The sequence below is a fragment of the Ursus americanus genome, chromosome 8 (genome assembly GCF_024610735.1).
Source record: "Ursus americanus isolate L20-20 chromosome 8, mUrsAme1.1.p, whole genome shotgun sequence".
Lineage (NCBI taxonomy): Eukaryota > Metazoa > Chordata > Mammalia > Carnivora > Ursidae > Ursus > Ursus americanus.
Window position 1 is genome coordinate 49,550,965 of NC_142134.1, and position 19,862 is coordinate 49,570,826.

At 36.8% G+C, this 19,862-nt stretch overlaps 1 protein-coding gene across 4 annotated transcripts in view; it reads right to left on the reverse strand.

Annotated features, from left to right (window-relative positions):
• GRXCR1 (glutaredoxin and cysteine rich domain containing 1) overlaps positions 1 to 19,862 on the reverse strand; it is a 296,334-nt gene that overhangs the window by 203,105 nt on the left and 73,367 nt on the right. For all 4 annotated transcript variants that reach the window (XR_015725511.1, XR_015725509.1, XR_015725510.1 and 1 more), the window contains exon 4: positions 1,498 to 1,647. The gene's annotated coding sequence lies outside the window, so the exon portion shown is untranslated. The remainder of the gene's footprint in view (positions 1 to 1,497; positions 1,648 to 19,862) is intronic.

Consider the following 19,862-nt stretch of genomic DNA (forward strand, 5'->3'; position numbering starts at 1 on the left):
TGAGCAGAAACATGAACAAATGAAATAGCTAAAGTGATCAAGCTAGTTAAGAGTAGATGAAGTGATGAGGAAAACAGATGTAGTGCCTCAGAACTCCTACTGCTCCTTGAAGCTCTCCATGGCAATCATCTGTAGGCATCAAGGACTGTCCTTGGCTGGAGCGCCGAACCACATTTGATGTGCAATGACTCTGTTCCTCCATCCCTGCATGATCACCTATTTCAATTTTCTTTTCTTTCTTTCTTTCTTTCTTTCTTTCTTTCTTTCTTTCTTTCTTTCTTTTTTTTTTTTTTTTTTTTTTTGAGTTGGGCAAGTAGATTCTGAAACTGCCGACTTTATCTCTATTCAGAAGTACCAAGTGTTCATTGCTTCTAGGATTCTGAGCTTACTACAGAATGCTAAGGAGGGGGTTCTGTAAGTGATAGAGAATTACCTGCTTCACATGTTTATTATCTTTCTTATTATTTAACATGTATTGCATAAAAAAAGTGCTAACGAGCAATGTTCCTCAATTTATAATGTGCATATGAAGCATCTGGGATCTTGTTAAAATGAAGGTTCTGACTCAGTGAGTCAGGAGCAAAGTTGGATAGTCTACATGTCTAACAAGCTCCCAGGTGATGCCAATGCTGCTGGTCCACAGATGGTGCTTTGAGAAGCAATAAAGGGTGCAAAAAATGGATGAGCTATAGTCTCCAATTCTCACAAAGTTCAGTCTCACAGGAGGCACAGACCTAAACTGTAAGAACTCAAATACAAGGCAGCAAAGGGCTAGTAATAAAGAGATGATGAACACCAAGCAAATCATAGTGAGAAATTTGCAACATGGGTAGTTTTCAAAATCTCACTTCAAGTGCTTTAAGTGATGTAAAAGAAATAAGAAAGACCATCAAGAAATCAGTCAATAGGTCCCAAAAGAAACTGAATACATCCTCACAGACTTCTGGTCCCTTTCTGCTCATTTTCTTAGCATTAGAGAATTGGGATTTTGTTTACTATTACCAGCATACTTCTGCTTTCTTATCCCAGAGACAGCAGTAAAGGAAGATGGACCCCAGAGATAGGAAGCTGGAAAATGCTAGCTTCTTCATGGTTTCTGGAAAAGCTTCCTAGTCACTGGCAGAGATGTCACCTTGCAGAGAGATAGTAAAGCCCCAAAACTGTCCTTGTTATCAAATAGCCTGGCCCACTCTTAGGCGTAGGTGTCCAGGTGTCAAACTGAAAGGGAAGACAAATGCAGATCTGCCCACACACATAGCATAAACTGCTTTGGAAAATTCCATGGTATGTAACAGGCTACTTCTCTGTACTCTCACATTTTGTTAACAGGCTAACAGCTGTACTTTCAAAACATAGTTTTACAAACCTGGATATCTTTGTAATGAAACCATAAGATCACAGGATTGAAAGCCACGTTGATACCATCCTGTGAATGTGCATCAGGATTTCACTCTCAGAACCCTGCTTCCAGGAAACAGACACAATAGCCAAACTAACCTGCAGCCAAGCAGTGAACAAACAATCCTCTTGCTGAAAGAATTGGCTCCGAATTCATCAAGCTCTTTTTCTCAGAAAGAAAACTCTGGTTCGGTGGTGTTCGCCCATCTTTTTTTCCAAATTGATGACACTGCAGTGATGGGCTGCACTCTGTAGAAGGAAACACAGGGCATTTGGAATAACCAGGCTGTAGGCTTTGGGCAATGCCTCCTAAGTTCAAGTTTCTTATCCATAAAAGAAAGGTAATAAAATCTATTACAGTGATCTGACACAATATTGTGAGGATTTAAAGAAGCAAATGTATGTGGAAGAACTGTACAAAGTACAAAATAATGAGAGTGATAGCCAATATTCACTGCGTGAATACTATGTACCTCGAATTTTCTATGTATTACCTAATCTTATACTCACAGTAATCTGGTAAGTTACATCTTTAGTTGGCAATGTTACATCATTAGTAAGTAGCCAAGCATAATGCACATTTGTTATTTCTTGGTCTCCAGCATCGTCTCTTTCCCACTGCATTCCAGCTTCCTTATAGGGAATCGTATCTCATTCATTAAGAATAGTCTTCATAGGTAGGGAATAGTTGACTTCCATTACAAAAGTTGAATGGCTAGATCCTTCTTTCCACTAGACTGGTACTGGAAGAGAGACAAAATGTAGCCACTCTTTTCTGGGACTTTGACCATTGAGGAAGTAGTGCAAGGTTTTAAAAACACGGTGAGGTCCCATTCAATCAGAAGCTGCATCTTGATCTGACTATTTCTATCTTGAGAAATTTCCTGTAGTACTCACCCCAAACTACTGGTTTCTGCCTATGTCAGGATATGGTTCTCCAAACTTCAGATTTATTATATCTTAACAGCTTGCCAATATATTTACTTTTTGGTTAAGTAAGCCAACATTTGGTTTTTTGCAATCAAAAGATGCTAACTGATATACCAAGCCAGGATCTCAACCAAGGGTAGCGTGAAATCCAAAGTCCATGCACAAAACTAATTAATGACACCATCTCTTAGTAGCTCCCTTCAAGTATTAAAACATACAGTATTTCTCATTTCCAACCAACAGCTGTATTAATCCATGACCCACTTATTAATTCATATAACTTACCTTATAAAAATAAACGTAATAATTATTTCTAAGTGATAATTTAGAAATTCTCATAAGTGCCATAGATTTAAGGTAAAATCATTGAGTCATCTGGGAAACTGAGTCGTAGAGCTGACAAGGAACCTATGAGATCATTTTCGGCTACCTTTGTATAAATAGAAATATCAATAATTTAATGAAAACAACATCTGGCAGGCATAAACATTCTTCTTCAATTTGGTAGGGGATGCAACGGCTACACTGCCCAGATGCAATGCATTACAGATCAGTCTCACCAAATACAAACCATAAACAAAGACTACAGAAATGAAATTTATCTTTGAGCTTTGTCTTTTTTCAAATTTAAGAAATTTCCAAGCTCTGCTAAGTAAGTGTATTATTCCAGCAGCCTCTAGAGTAGTCTAAATGACCATCATGGACATCAAACAATAGAGAGCTTTCAAAAAGAAAAAAAGAAAAATGGTTCAGCCACAGTTTAATTTCCTCTCTACTTTCAAAAGAACATATATTCTCCGGATGCTTGGGAAAAGGACTTTCTTCCACCCTCTCGACATTTTCTTTTGTTTGTGCTGGATGAAAAAAAGAAGCCATAAACTGATCTAGGCATTTAGATTTGCAGCTTTCTAAAGAACGGGCTGTAGGGCCAGGCATATCACATGTGGGAGAGGGAAAGGGAGGCACAGCATTGGGCTGCTACATTTGTGTGAAGCTGTTACCACTCACCCCAAATGTAACACACATGCATCACATTGGAATAGGTACATGGGACCGAACGAAATTTTCGAAATTCCTTGCCATATGCAAAAAAGCACTCACATTTGTTAAATATCATTTTCCCCACTCCAAGGTTGAAACGTTTTCATTTAGCAGGTATTTTTTGAGCACTTTGAGGGACTATGTTAAGCATGCTTTGATCTCAAATCAATACCTCACTCACTCGGAAGTTCCAAGCCAAAGGACCATTTTATAAAACATTACAGAGTCTTTCTAGTAACGCTGGTAACCCAATCTGCTTGAATATGCCCAAGTGGAAACCACAGAACGTGGAATTTCATCATATATAAGATATTATCAGAAAGTAGGCTTTATAAATTTAAGCAAAGCATAATTTTAGCAAAGTAAATACAATTTGGTCAAATAATTAATTTGATGATGACTTTTATTGAATGTGTGACTTTAGAATCATGTAAGTGTTAAAAATACTTGATCTAAAATAGTGAATTCTGTCCAATTAGAAGTTTTAAATAACCATATCCTAAAAAAATTAGATGAATGAAAATATGGGCATTGATTCTCCTCAGAAATCTCGAATGGAATTACTTGATGGATTTGGAACATAATTAGAGATTCACTTCTTTGAACATATTCAGAGAGAAGTTTAGAACTCTCAGTATACATAGAACAGAACTTCTATGAAGACATTGCAGGAAAAAAATACCTATAATGACATGGCCCAAGAATATCACCTTTAACATGAAAGTCACTTTTTTTTTTTATGTAAAGTTCGATGATTCATCAGTTGCATATAACACCCAGTGCACCATGCAATACATGCCCTCCCCACCACCTATCACCAGCCTATCTCATTCCCCCACCCCCCTCCCCTCTGAAGCCCTCAGTTTGTTTCTGAGTCCATAGTCTCTCATGCTTCAGTCCCCCTTCTGATTACCCCCCCTTTCTTTATCCCTTTCTTCTCCTACCGATCTTGGTAGTTCTTATGTTCCATAGATGAGAGAAACCATATGATAATTGTCTTTCTCTGCTTGACTTATTTCACTTAGCATTATCTCCTCCAGTGCCATCCATGTTGCAGCAAATGTTGAGAAATCATTCTTTTTGATAGCTGAGTAATATTCCATTGTATATATGAACCACAACTTCTTAATCCAGTCATCTGTTGAAGGGCATCTCGGCTCCTTCCACGATTTAGTTATTGTGGACAAAGCTGCTATGAACATTGGGGTGCATATGGCCCTTCTCTTCACTACGTCTGTATCTTTGGGGTAAATACCCAGTAGTGCAATGGCTGGATCATAGGGTAGCTCAATTTTTAACTTTTTGAGGGACCTCCACACTGTTTTCCAGAGTGGTTGTACCAACTTGCACTCCCACCAACAATGTAGGAGGGATCCCCTTTCTCCACATCCTCTCCAACAATTGCTGTTTCTTGCCTTGTCAATTTTTGCCATTCTAACTGGCATAAGGTGGTATCTTAGGGTGGTTTTGATTTGAATTTCCCTGATGGCTAATGATTTTGAACATTTTTTCATGTGTCCGTCAGCCATTTGTATGTCTTCATTGGAAAAGTGTCTGTTCATATCTTCTGCCCATTTTAAAGAGAAATTAGGGAATCCATCCCATTTACAATAGCACCAAAAATCACACGTTACCTTGGAATTAACTTAACCAGAGACGTAAAGGATCTATATTCTAGAAACTACAAATCACTCTTGAAAGACATTGAAGAAGACACAAAAAGATGGAAAAATATTCCATGCTCATGGATCGGAAGAATTAACATAGTTGAAATGTCCATGCTACCCAGAGCAATCTACACTTTCAATGCTATCCCAATCAAAATACCAATGACATTTTTCAAAGAACTGGAACAAATATCCCTTAAATTTGTATGGAACCAGAAAAGGCCCTGAATCGCCAAGGAATTGTTGAAAAGGAAAAACAAATGGGGGCATCACAATGCCGGATTTCAAGCTGTACTACAAAGCTGTGATCACAAAGACAGCATGGTACTGGCACAAAAACAGACACATAGACCAATGGAACAGAATAGAGAACCCAGAAATGGACCCTCAGCTCTTTGGGCAACTAATTTTTGACAAAGCAGGAAAAAACATCCAGTGGAAAAAAGACAGTCTCTTCAATAAATGGTGCTGGGAAAATTGGACAGCTACATGCAAAAGAATGAAACTTGACCACTCTCTCACACCATACACGAAGATAAACTCCAAATGGATGAAAGGCCTCGATGTGAGACAGGAATCCATCAAAATCCTAGAGAAGAACATAGGCAGCAACCTCTACGACATCGGCCACAGCAACTTTTTTCATGACACATGTCCAAAGGCAAGAGAAACAAAAGATAAAATGAACTTGTGGGACTTCATCAAGATAAAAAGCTTCTGCACAGCCAAGGAAACAGTCAAAAAAACTAAGAGGCAGCCCACGGAATGGGAGAATATATTTGCAAATGATACTACAGATAAAAGACTGGTATCCAAGATCTACAAAGAACTTCTCAAACTCAATATGTGTAAGTTACTATTTTTAACGCTTTCACTCACAATTTATTTCAAAAGTTGGTCTAATGCTTTCACTCCATGAACAAACTTTCATCAAAATGGCCTTTTTACAGGATAAACTTCTTTTCAGTTTGTAAAGACTACATCCTAGTCTTAAACAAGCAATCCTTGGTTCGTACTTGCAGCACCATAAAACAGACCTAGAGAGGTAACTCTTTTTGTTTTGTAAATCTTTTTGTTGTACATCTTACTACTCACACCCTTTTTGTGGGTGCCAAAGTGGGGGAAAATAAGAAATGAAATCAATGTTTGTATTTAAGTTTGGAAATATAATGAGAAGATATGATGCGTGCACATGTGTGTGTATTGCATACTCTCTAGAACGTAAGGTCATAGAGTAACAGATCCTTCTCTTCCTATTACAGAGATTAATAATCTTTTTCTCTCAATAAACATGGAAGCAGCATTTATTGAGCAGTAATTATATGCCAGGTACTATACTATATTCTTCAGGCACTTTGTCTCATGTTACTCATCCAAGAACTCCATGACAAGGGTCAGATTCAAACTACAGAAAACTGTTAAATTATTCATTCAAAAATTGTTTATTGAGCAAGTAATATCAGCTGCTATTCTGAGCTCTGAAGACAGAAGAGTAAACAAAAAACACAAAGTCACTGTTCACATATAAAGAACAAAAATAGAACTTAAAAGCATTCACAGGTAAAAGAATATCTTTAAGTATGACAATTTGACTAAAAACAGATCAGTAGTTACAATGGGAGCCAGAAAAATGTTGAGGAAATGTATTCAAAAGTCAATCTGGATTTGTATATTCAACTAGATTCTCATTCAAGAATGAGGGCAAAACAAGTTATTAGATGAAAACAGATTCCCCCATTAAGACACCCTAAATAAAAGCAAATATACTTCTAGAAGAGAACAAATAATCCCTGAAAGGATATCAAAAAGCACACAAGAATGGTGAGCAAGGTAGATTCCAAAAAAATACCATAACGATGGTGCGGACCATTATCCTTTGTGTATGGATATCATCTTACCCATCCTAAAAATTATAAATAAATAAATAAATAAATAAATAAATAAATAATTATATATATAAAATTATATATATATTATATATATTCATATTTATATAATTAAACTTGAAAATATTATTTTCCTTTAAAGAAATTAACATGAATATAGTACCATTTGTATGAAAAGAAAATAAGGTTCCATTTCCTTTTAAGCATAATTATGAATAATGGCTTCTCCTAGGCTCTGCTGTTTTAATCAGTTTGATTTTTATCTTTTTCTATGCTTAAATTGTCACAGCTTGGCCAATGAAAGCTCTTTTTAAGTTGGCTTCTGAGTCCTGTCAACACCACATCAGAATATTTCAAAGTGTACTTGCTTTCTGGCAACAAAATTTTCTAGCCTAATCTTGAAATCTCTCTTCCCAAGGCATAGAATTAGCTCCTCCTAGAAGCGCTGCTATTTTTAGTTAACTTTTACCATTTCTTTATGATATCCCTACTTAAGTGTTGAGTTTGAGAAGTTCTTTACATATCTTGGATATCAGCCCTTTAATTTCTCACAAAACAATCAAATCCTCTTTATTTTATGATTTGATAGATCAAATAATTTCTTGCTATTTTTATTCAAATTTATGTAACGAGTTAATTTTTAAAAATCTGTCCATAAAAATTAAAGTCTAGGAGACAATGCTAATATTTTGAGTGATTCGCAATATCTGTATTGTTATTATTTTAGGCACATTTATTGATATACTCAAATCCTATTTCAGCCCAATGCTTCTAATTTTTTTCAGGCAGGAAGTTTCTTATTTTTCTAATTTTTATAGGGCTATATTTCTAAGAGTGGCATTGTCTAAACTTACTAAGTTTTATAATTACTTAATAATTTTTTTAAAGATTTTATTTATTTATTTGACAGAGAGAGAGAGAGCCAGCGAGAGAGGGAACACAAACAGGGGGAGTGAGAGAGGAAGAAGCAGGGTCCCAGCGGTTCAGGGAGCCCGATGCGGGGCTCGATCCCAGGACCCTGAGATCAGGCCCTAGGCCAAAGGCAAACACTTAACGACTGAGCCACCCAGGCGCCCCTATAATTACATAATAATTACTTTTCATTCAACTATGAGAGAAAATTTTTAAAGTCAACTACTTGAAAAATGCTAAGAAATATACTTTATCCCTCTATACACAGAGACAAAAAAATGAAAAGCTTTGGTAATTCATTTTTTTAATCTCAAATAAGAAAAGCATTACATCTGTAAATGATAAGGCAAGTTAAAATTGGAAAACACCTTTCAGTCTTTGCCTGTAGAGAAAGTGAGATTTGTATGCAGAAAGACAAATTAATCAGGGAAGTTCAATATCTAAGCCCTCACAGAAAAAGCATCTTTAGATCTCTTCAATAATATTTACATGGCCAAATGGTATTCTCTGGTGCAAGACTGATTGAAACTGACACTTTTAACAGTATGATTGCTTCAGCTGGAGAAAGGACCCCTAAGGACAGAGCAGCACCGTTCAATTAAAAGTGCCTGAATGTTATAGAAAATGATACCGATTATCTTGCCTCTGAACCTCAAATTAATTTTGCCAGATAACTGTCTACAATTTAAGTAAGACCATCTCTATTATGTGATTTATTGGAACTATCTTGAACCTCTTGGCCACTTAACATATGACTTTTCAAAAGTAATTGAGAAATGTGTTTCTTTCTCTGGCTAGAATTTAGTTGAGAGGTTTAAGGACAATAACTTGAGATATATCATCTAGACACATGAATATTTATAATCTTTGTTTATCTTTGCCAAAACCAAGCTGCAATTAGAATCCAAATTCTTCACCAAACCATTAGGGTTTTTTACAAAATAAAAACAAAAAGTGATTTTGGCTGAATCTGAAATGATAATTTGTCCCAAACTGTTGCCATTAAGTCCTGTATTCATTCCAGTGGGAAAGCCAAGTGGAGAAATTGGATCTACATTAAAAGGTAGGCTTTCCTGAGGCTGTTTTTATTCTGGTATCATCAGTCAATATATAATTAAATATTTTGTTAGAGTAAAAAATGTGATTTTTTTTTCCCCGAGACAACACAGAAATCCCAACTAGGTTGTGTTACATGTGCCAATTCCAATTGTTTGATACTAGGTTACTTTAGGACTGTGTTGGGAAGGTCTCTGAGGAAGGCTCTGTGGCTCAGTGAGGATGGGTCAGTCCAATATTAGCCAAGAATCAAGTACTAGATACATTTTTTTGCCATCTTGACAGCAAAAGAACTAGAAAGGATTCCCTAGGACATTATCTCTACTTTTAAAAAGATAAACTTTTTTGCCACTTTAAAATCGACTCAGAACATCTGACACATTTTAGTTTCTATAAATACCTCTGAAACTAAATTTTTATGATATCCAACCACATGCCATTCAATTTATTAGGAAAAAAATATTTGAGTGCCTACCAAGAGCACATATGTTTGGAACTGGGAATAAAACAGTGAAAAAAAATAGACACAATTTTGCCCTCATTAGGCTCTTGAATTATCAGGAAGGGAATAATTTTGATAATAATAATCTAAATAAACAGTCGTATCATGCTTTGCAATGCATTTTTAAACATTAAACCTTCTTTGAATTCCTTGGAAAAGCTCAATTTCTCCATGAATTTTTTTTTTCAATACATGGCGAGATTTGGTTTGCTAATAATTTTGTTCAGGAATTTCATATCTCTATTTCAAAGGGAGAATGACTTTTAATCATCTCTTATCAAAAAAACCTTGTTTGGTTTTAGCCTCATGACAATATTAGCCTCATTAAATTATTTGGGAAGTGTTACTTGTTCTATTCTCTGGAGGGATTTCTATGGCTTTGGAATTATTTGTTTCTTGATGAAGTGTTATAACTTGCCTTTGAACTTCTCAGTCTGTTTTATTTGTCTTTTCTCTTTTGGTTTTCATTTTGGTTTTTTTAATAGGAAGAGGGCTAGATTTTTAAATACTGATCCAATTACTTTAGATATTATAGGTCTATTAAGATTTTCTGGCTTTTATTTCTTCTTCATTTGGTTATGCTAAGCAATTTTTTGTGTGAAATTGTCCATTAGAACTAAGTTTTTTAATAAAAGAGTATCCATTCTTTACAGTATTGTAATTATATTCCATATCCATAGGTTTGTCCCTTTCTCTCCCTTTTCCTGGGTAAATTTCACCAGAGTAGGTACAGAATATATACTTTCACTAAATTAGCTTTTTACCTCACAAATTAAATCAATCTGGTCAATTATTCTGGCTTTATACAAAAAGGCATAAAATTGCTAAAAAATGATAGGCCTTTTGTTGGTAAACTATTCCTTTAATATTAAACTTCTCAGTTATTAAGGTATATTTGTAATTATTCTGTGTTGAGACCCACAAAGAGCAACCATTCTTTCATTTTTATGAAATAACTATCCAATTCTTTCTCATGGCCAATAATAGCATGATGTTTCCTTTTTAGAGTCTTTCTTTTCAAATTTTTACTCATAAGCCCTAAATTTCTCTTTTAGGTACTCCTTTGTGCTCTTTCTAGGGCCTCTACCTATCTTTTAAATTTGAGACACTGAACTTAATATTAGATTCTAGAACTACCTGCTCAGGGGCATATAAAATAAAAGAATGATCTTAAGAACCCAAACACCCAATATGTCATTTTATTTAATACTGGTCTAGAAGCTTTGAATAAGGACATTACACAAAGTGACTAGAGACAAAGGTCTCTTACCCAGAGGAAATCTTTGCTCCAGAAAAGCTTCCTCATTGCCAATTTTCTTATTAAGACCTCACAGACTGTGTCTTCTGGCTGTTTTCTTGTCTGCCAGCACGTACTTTTTTCAGTTTTTCACAACCCCCAAAACTTACAGCTTTTGCCCAGGCCATGAAGATTTCTTATGGGTTTATATTGTAGAACAAGGAAACTACCTGAGATAACTTTAACTAATTAGAAGGATTTTCTATTTCCAGTAGGTGTCTGAGCAAACAGACTCCAATGTCCGTAAGACCTGAGAAGAAAACTATGCCTACAACCCTTTGGCGTGCTCTCTTCCTTCTCCCTTTGGCTCTGTGATGCCACACATCAACAGGCATTAGATGAAGACATTTTGTTCCTAGGACTGGTGGTTCTGATAAGGCTGATAAGAATTAGTTGTATCTTAGTTACCTACATATCCCTTCTTTGGGGGCAATAAAGGAACACATAGTTCTTTGCGCATGGAAGTCTAAACATCCACTGAATGAATGAACTAATGACAAACAAGTGAACGTTGGTATTGAGTCCTTGGAATCACAAGGTCTGAGGTAAGTTTCCTCTACATTTCAGCAAATACAGATATTTATTTGTTCCTCAGTTTTTACTTCCCTTTCATGAAAGTAAATCATAATGATCTTAGTCATTCCCAGACAAGGGATGACAATTTATTTTTCTTTCAAGGATAATTAACTCAAAAAAACCAAAAAAAAGTTCACAGAGGTAACCTAAAATATTAGGAAAATCGCTATTTGGTGGGTTTTTTTCTTTAATTATAAAGTGTGACAATGCAAATCAGCAATAAAAATGAATGAAGAACTGATATACGCTATAACACAGATGTACCTTGAAATCATTACATAAGTGAAATTTATAGGAAATATCCAGAAAAGGCAAATCTACAGACACAGAAGTAGCTTAGTGGTTGCCAAAGTTGAGGCAGGAGAAAACATCACTAATGAGTATGAGATTTCTTTTGGAGGTAATAAAATGCTCTACGGTTAGATTGTGGTACTTGTTGTACAATTCTCTGAATATACTATAAAGCATTGAATTGTATACTTTAAATGGGTGAATGGCATGGAATGTAAATGAAATTTCAGTGAAGCTGTTTTTAAAAAGTAAAGATTAAGTGACTTGCTCAAAATGGCATATCTAGTTGGTGAAGCCAGAACTGTGATCCACATTTTCCCAGCTAGTACAAATCTTTTCTCTCACTTTGCTGTTGTCTTGTGGGTTTTTACGCCCTTTTTTTGACAATCTTCATTTCCCTTTTTTTGGTCATTCGCATATTTATATTTAGTTCTCTTTCTTTGTTCTCATTTCTTAATTCCTCAAAAGCTCTCATGCTGTCCCTGTCCAGCTGTTAAGTGGCCTACATTTTAATGATCACAGTGCAGCTTTATTTTTTACTTGGTTCTACCTATTGATCTAATTTGACCACCAAAAGGACATATGGGACTAAACACATGAAACTTGGTGGACAAGACTTTGGAGAAGAAGAAGACTTTAGCAGGATGTGAGCAGCAAGTGGGAAACCACTGAACAAAAGAATGATTCTGTTGCTGGAATCTTATTACATTCATAGACACGAGAGACCGACAAGGGTTGTTTAACTCGATACTCTTACCCAGGAGATTGACTTGCAGCTGGTGTGTGAGAAATGCCATTTTCCAGATGACTTCCTCTCCTGTTACAAAGTCTGGCTACGGCTTCCTGCAAAGTGCTGGATCTTCTCCATGTTCGAGTGTTTGAGACACTTATCTTTCCCCTCTGAGCTGAATTTTTCCACTCATCTTTTTTTAATTTTAAGCGTCCTACTATAGGAAGATTAATTCTTCTCTATTGAGTTCCATTCCTTTTTCAATATTTGTGCAGACGTTGTGATATACCCAACTGGGATAGAGGAAGGTATAAGGTAAACAGTAGTTCACACTATAAAAGAAAGTCATTCTCTCTGCAGGGTATGACCTGAATCAAATTTAAGAAATAAAAATAGACATCTTGTCCACCGTTGTCAATCACTAGGAATGCGATTCAATGTTATTAACAGGTGACTTTTTTTTCTCTTTTCCAGATGAAGTTGTCCAATGTAAATTATCACTGATTTTTAAGTTGCAAATTAGATCTGTTTTCATCATTTGAAACATTCTCTGATGGCTTTAAACAACTTTTATATACTTATCTTCCATAGTTATCATTTACTTTCCATTTGTCCCAAATTATTTGGGTAAATTGTGAAATTTTTGTGGGAAAAACATGTGAATATTGGCAAGTTCACATTGTTCAACCTAACACATAGTAGTAAATATCTAGTAGGACTTGCTTAAATCTACTGGGTGGTGATGGGGAGGTGCCAGGAGAAGGAAAGGTTAAATTGTGGAAAGTCAAGGGGAAACAAGGGAGAAGAAAGAAAATTGGTCTGGATACAGACATAGGAGAATTAAACCCAAGATAGAGGCTTTATGCAACACTGTTATATTTCACATGGTTAAAAAGGAAGGATTATATGTAGCAGACAATGTTAGTTGCTTACCCAATAGACATTCTCTCCCCTTTTTCCTTGCTAACAAAACCCACTCGTGTTTAGGCCGGCAATGTGCCAGTTCCAAGGACTAGATTATCACTAGTCTTATTGATCATGACTTTAATGTCTCCTCTTGATTCCTCCCTATTTGGGATAATGCCATGTCATAGTGATGCTTAGAACTTCAGCAGCCATCTTGCCACCTGATGCAAAAAAGGAGGACAAAAATTAAATGTGCCAAAGAACAGAAAGGTGAAAAGAAAATGGGTCCTTGATGACATCACAGAGCTTATGAAATAGATGCACCGCCTCTTCCAATACGCTTTGTAACGTAAGAGAATAAAATGTCTCAAATGCTCAGGTGGGTATTTAATTGTAGACCTAGCATTCTAACTGAAACAGTAGCAAAGTACTTTCATACCATCAAGAACATATATGACAGACATGAAGCATTACAAAAATATTTAAGCCTTTGATCAAGCTTAGATAATATAAGCCTTTCCTGAAGCTCAACTGCCCTAGCTGAGTGGGAAAGGGAGTTTCTTCTCTCTGATATGCCCCTCTGGACAACAGAGGTGAAAGGCATAGTTAAGGATAAGCAATGGTACTTCTCTGGGTCCCCTCTGAGTCTTGAGGTACAATTCACAACAAGAACTATCCTGTAAGAAAATAGAGGATGATTACTAAGCTTTTAGAACTTTTCCTCAAGAAGACAAGTTGTTGCATTAGCTGATCTCATCTGATAATCTTTTTTTTTTTTTAATTTATGTTTCTGGTTATTGCTACACATAGCACAGAAGACATACCTAAGTACTTAAAAGGAGAGGGCACACTTCATATTTGCAAACAGTCCTGGTTGCAGAGCAGTGCCGGAGCCGAGGACTGTATAGCTATGTTAATAGCATGCAGCCTATGCCTTCTGCCCAACCCTCAGTTGTACCCTTAGCTATACCCTTTTACTCAATAATGAAGGAAAATGGTATGAAAATGTGCCAACGCACCAAATGTAGTTTTTATACATCTGTCTTGTTGGTAGAAACTTGAATGGAACCTTGAAGGACTAATTGGGATTTTCTAGATGAGGAGAGGATGTTTACTAGCATGTAGAACTGGATGCACCAAGACTCCAAGCAATAGAGAAGCAAGCAGTTAATTATGGCAGGCATGAGGGAGCCACATGACGGAGGACTAGCAGATGGGAAGGGAGGGATTTCTGTCTGTACTGAAAGCTTTGGCTCCAAAGGAGATACCCAGATCTTGGGGGATTTTAGGCAGGGAAGTAAAAGATCATTCTGGCTGCTCAAGACAGGATGAAGTGGAATGAAAGGAGTCTGGAGGTAAGAAGAAAACAATTACAACAACAAAAAATATGACAGTGTCAATGGGTATGAATCAAGAAATACCAAGAGACAGACTGAAGGACTTAGCAATCACTTAAGTGTAAGGGTAACAGCACCCGGGAAGGTTTGAGGATAATTCACTTCTGACAATCAACTGGGATGGAGAGTTATGACATCCTTTATAGTATACAAGAAAAAGGAGTTGGGTTTTGTATGAATGGAAAGAAGGAGATAATAAATACACTTTTTATAGTGTCAAGTTCGAGGCACATATGGTTTATTCAAGTAAAGTTGCCCAACAGATCAGAGGTTCCCAGGCTTTCAGGTTTCACACACCAGCAAAATTTTCAAATAAATATGAGGAACCAGTTTAAGACGGCCAATTCTTTCTTTTGCTAGGTGAGGATATGTCTTCTTTAAAAACTATCATCTATTTATATCGACATTTCATTCTTATATTTCGACACCAAAAATTAAGGCATGAATCTTGATATAAAAGGCAATTTATTGAATTAAGGTAACTTGTCTTCAATTTAAAACTGAACTGAAATCCTTTTTTTTTTTTTTTTCAATTCTTCTTCTACCATGTAATCCTTGTCACTGATTTACAACAGACCACAAACGGCCTTTGAAACCACTGATACAGATTACTACATACAGAGATTTGGAGCCCCAATAGAGAAACTTAAGCTAAAGATCTGGAATCATAAGCATATTATTTGAAGTAGACAAATAGATTATCAAAAGCACTGTTTATTTGGCACTTCCTGTGTGCCATGTATTATGATAAAGGCTTTACATATACCTCATTTCAAAATCTCAACAATTCTAGGAGGTAAGAGAGGGTAGCTCATTTTTACCGCTGAGGACATTGAGACTGGACATATTAAGTTACCCAAGATCACAAAGCCGGAAGTGGCAGAGCTAATATTCAAGATTTCTCTAACTCGAAGCTCTGTGCTTTTAAGTGTGATATTATACCGCCACCCTGGAAAAAACATACAGAATAAGAAACAGCATCAAAGATAGAACTTAGGAATACTGACACTTTAAATGCTTCAGAACAACAGAAACAAAGACAGAAAGCCTAAAAGAGGAAAATAAATAGGGCCACATAAAACAAAGGAGAGAAGAATTTCCAAAAGAAACGTATTGTCAAAAGCGAAGGGTATTAAAAGGTACAAACTTCCACCTATAAAATAAATAAGTCACAAAGATGAAAAGTACAGCATAGGGAACATAGTCAATAATATTGTAATTACTTTTTCTGCTGACAGATGGCAACTAGACTTACTGTGGTGAGCATTTTGTTATGAATATAATTGTTGAATTACTATATTGTATACCTGAAACTAACATAATATTGTATATCGATGACACTTAAACTTAAAGAAAATTCTAAACGTCACAGAGAAGGCAAAAATAAACTAAACATTACCAAAAAAATTATATTTATATAAATCCAGGGAAAAAATTAAACATGGCATCAACTTCTAATGAAAGTCCATTAATAATACTCCTCCATCCTGCAGACCCTTGTACCTGCTCAGCGTGTCACTCAATTAGTAGGATCATGAGCTTATTCTAGAACCCTTGTATCTAATCCCCTTTGTAAACCTAAAACCAACCTGATAGGCTTAAACCTGAATCACCTGAGCTGTAAGATTAGCTATCATTTGAACTCCTCACCCTAATACTAAAATAAATTTTTCAGGATCAAATCAAATCATATTCAAATTTATACAATAATATCTATGTTGCAATCTATGTACCTCTGACTAGAAACAGGTTTTTAAATGTAACTTATAGTTTAGGAACTCTGGGTATAGAATATTATGTTTGCCACAATCTTATAGCCTATGTTATACAATTTCAATTATAAAAAATCTAACTGGCACAAAGATTTGAAATGCAATTTCAAATTACTATCACCAGGAGGCATGGTGCACTGATATCATGGTTTGAATAATTAAGCCAATGCTTCGTATGAAATTAAGACAAGCACTCTTACTAAGTCCTAACACAGATTTTCAGTCATGAATTCTCTATCCCTATGTACTCGTCATAAATTATTACCTCTTATCTCCAAATTCTTCCTTTTTGCTTGCTCGATGAGAATGGATCTGGGCCCCTTAAATATCTTCCACTGTCTGCTACACAGTGTCAAACTTTGTCAGTAGAGGCTGCTGGGGAGACATTGTAGGAGGAAAGGGCTTTGCTTCCCGGTTCTGAGGCACTTGCCTGGCGGACTCCTGCAGTGTGTACAGCTTCTCCAAAGCCAGTCTCCAGAAGTACAAAGATGGCAGCAGGACAGTGGCCATCACCACCTTCAGGCGGATTTGTAGCATGCTACACATGAGACACCTCCTCAACAACTTTCCCCAGAGCCCTAGAGGGCAGATCCTGAGGGCAGATTTCCAGTAAATTCTTCCAGGATACCATCACAGTGACTTCTCTGACATCCAGTTAGTGCTGTGCCTTTTCCCATCAGGTTCAGATCTCAGCTGTGGAGTAGGAGGGCAGAGTGGGGTCTATTCCTTGCACTCTCTATCTCAGCCTTGGGTGGTAACTGCCCTTCCATCTGTTACACTGTATTCATTCATGTTCTCTTCTTACTAGCAAAATCCTCATTGCTCCAATGTCCTATTGTAGTTAATAATTCTTTATATAAAACTTTCTCTGTTCAAGTTGCTGTAAGATATCTCTCCCTTGATTTGACCCAGCCTACTAAACATTTTTTTTACATCTACCTTTATTAAGATAATTAAACTAATAAACTAAACAACAGTAACTCACTATAAACTCTGAAGGTGATAACATAACAACTTTTAAAGAAATAAAAGATTCCCATTATGCCTTTTGCAATAAATTTTAACTTGGCTAGTTCACCATGTTTCCCAAGATGGAGATAGATCCCCTTCTGACAGGTTTTCCTTAACCTCTACATTGTCTCTTTGTGAAAGGGGGAAGAAGAAATACAACTGAAAAACCCTGGACAGACAACTGAGAATGAATCACATTGCTAGAAGCCTGTGTATCTCATCCGTTTAAATTCTCACAATGACTCAAAGAAGTATTATTATTTCAATTTTATATATGGGGGAATTGAGACCTAGAGAGGTTAAATCACTCCCCAAAGATCAAGCACCTAGTAGATGGTGGAGATGGGAATCAAAGCCAGGTATCCCTGGTTCCAAACTCCCTACACTTCACCTCGGAGAGCTTCCCAAGATGGATTTTTGCTCCCTTCTCTCTGTGGCAGACACAGGAGGCTGCTCATTTGGACTCAACTGTTAGTGTGTGTTTTCATCCTCTTTGCCCTTAGAACAGCTGGTACTTCTTTCTGTATGTCTCAGAAGAAAAAGAAAGCAAGAAAAACCACCTAGTATTCAACTACCATTGGGATCAGCCAAAAAAAAAAAAAAAGTTTTCATGTGTATTTCCCCTCAAAAAGAAATATTTTCTGCAATATGAGGAGCAAAATTGTACCCTGCCTTTTCTTTTTCCAATCAAAATAGGTTATTTAGACTGCAATCATATAATTAAACTTTAGCCCTGAAAGTACTGGTTTATATTATACTAAAATAGCACATTTTTCAAATGCTGAGAGAAAAAAACAAAAACAAAAAAACTGTCAACCCTAAAAATTCTATACCTGGCACACACACACACAAAAAAAAAAATCCTTCAGTTATGAAGGCAAATTAAGACATTCTCAGATGATGGAAAACTAAGGGAATCTCTACCTCTAAGAGCAGCAGACCTACCCTTAGAGAATGCCTACAGGGAATTCTCCAAACAGAAAGTAAATGACTTCAGAAAGGAAGAAATAACAATGCAGTAGGTCAAAAGGGGGGGGGGAGGGTGGATATAATAGATTATACTTCTCCTGAGTTTTTTAATCATGTTTGTGGCTGAGGCAAAAACTATAATACCAATTGATGGGGTGCTCGATGTGTGTAGAGAAAACAAATTTTTCAAGTGGGGAGGGCTAAGGGATCTAAACGGAAGTAAGATTTCTACCCTTCACTGAAAATGGCAAAATGTTTCCAGAAGATTATTATCACAGTTACATAAGTTCATCATAAAACTAAAGCAAACCCTAAGCAAATAATACATCTAAAAAAGGTTTAAGTGAGATGAAGACCCTTCTATCACAAGTTAACGTCCACTAGAGAGAATCTACTTCAGAGAAGGCATTTGACAGGTGGACAGGATGACTCAGTCCACCGACCCTCTGTCTCCAGCTTTTCCCATGCTTGAATAAAGTAGGCAAGAACTAGACTAGGCATGGTGAAAGAAATGGACCTATGCATGGTCCATGGGTCCATGGACCATCAGCTGGGCTCGCTCTCACCAAAATGATCTCGCCATCGCCACTGCTAAATGTCCACCTTGCCAGCAGTAGAGAACAACAGTGAGTGCTCAGATGGTACTATCTTTCAGTAAGACCAACAAGACACTGATACCCTGGAAAGAGTAATTTTCTATCCTGTCTGTGCTTGACCCACTCACTATTCCAGGTCTGGCTTTGCCTTTTCTGGTCACACTTCCCAGGCAGCACCACTACCAGGGGCTTAAAGAATGTCTAATTTAGCATCATGTATAATTGCATAACATTACCATGAACTTACATACCCACTGTACAGAGAAGGGGGAACAGCAGTGCTCTTGTTCCGACCATGCATTGTACCATCTACACCGCTAACCCAATAAAAGGCTGGAATGGACACTTAAGTGTGCAGCTGAAGTAGCAGCTTGAAGAGAACACCTTGAAAGGATAGGACCCTATCTTTTATAATTCAGCATACACCTTAATTCAAAGGCCATTCAACAGTACTATGTCTGTACCAGTAGAATAAATGGTCTGGCTAAGAAGGGATGGAGTTAGAAGCAGTCCCACTCATTATCACCCCCCAGGAACCCCCTTGTAAGGTTTTCCAATCAGAATTCTGGAGAGGCTATGCCATGACATATGGGTACCTGAGCTCAAAGGATGAACTGTAAAGAATGCCATTGGTAAACAACCATCGTTATATAAACAGGGGGGTCAACTTTTCCCCAGTAATTATACTAGTCGATAACACAGCTACTCCTATGTTTGGAGACTTTCCCTCACACAAACAGAACAGCCTTGACTAATAGTTTATGACCACCCAGTCCTCCCAAGGGAAGACCCCTGCCAGTGCCTGACTCCCATGGGGTAGGACAGACTTTCTTGTACAATTTGTCCTCCACAGCTTTCTGTGGGATCAAACAAGCTAGTCTCCACCGGAGCCCACATTCTGGATCAGCATCTCTGTCTTTTTCTC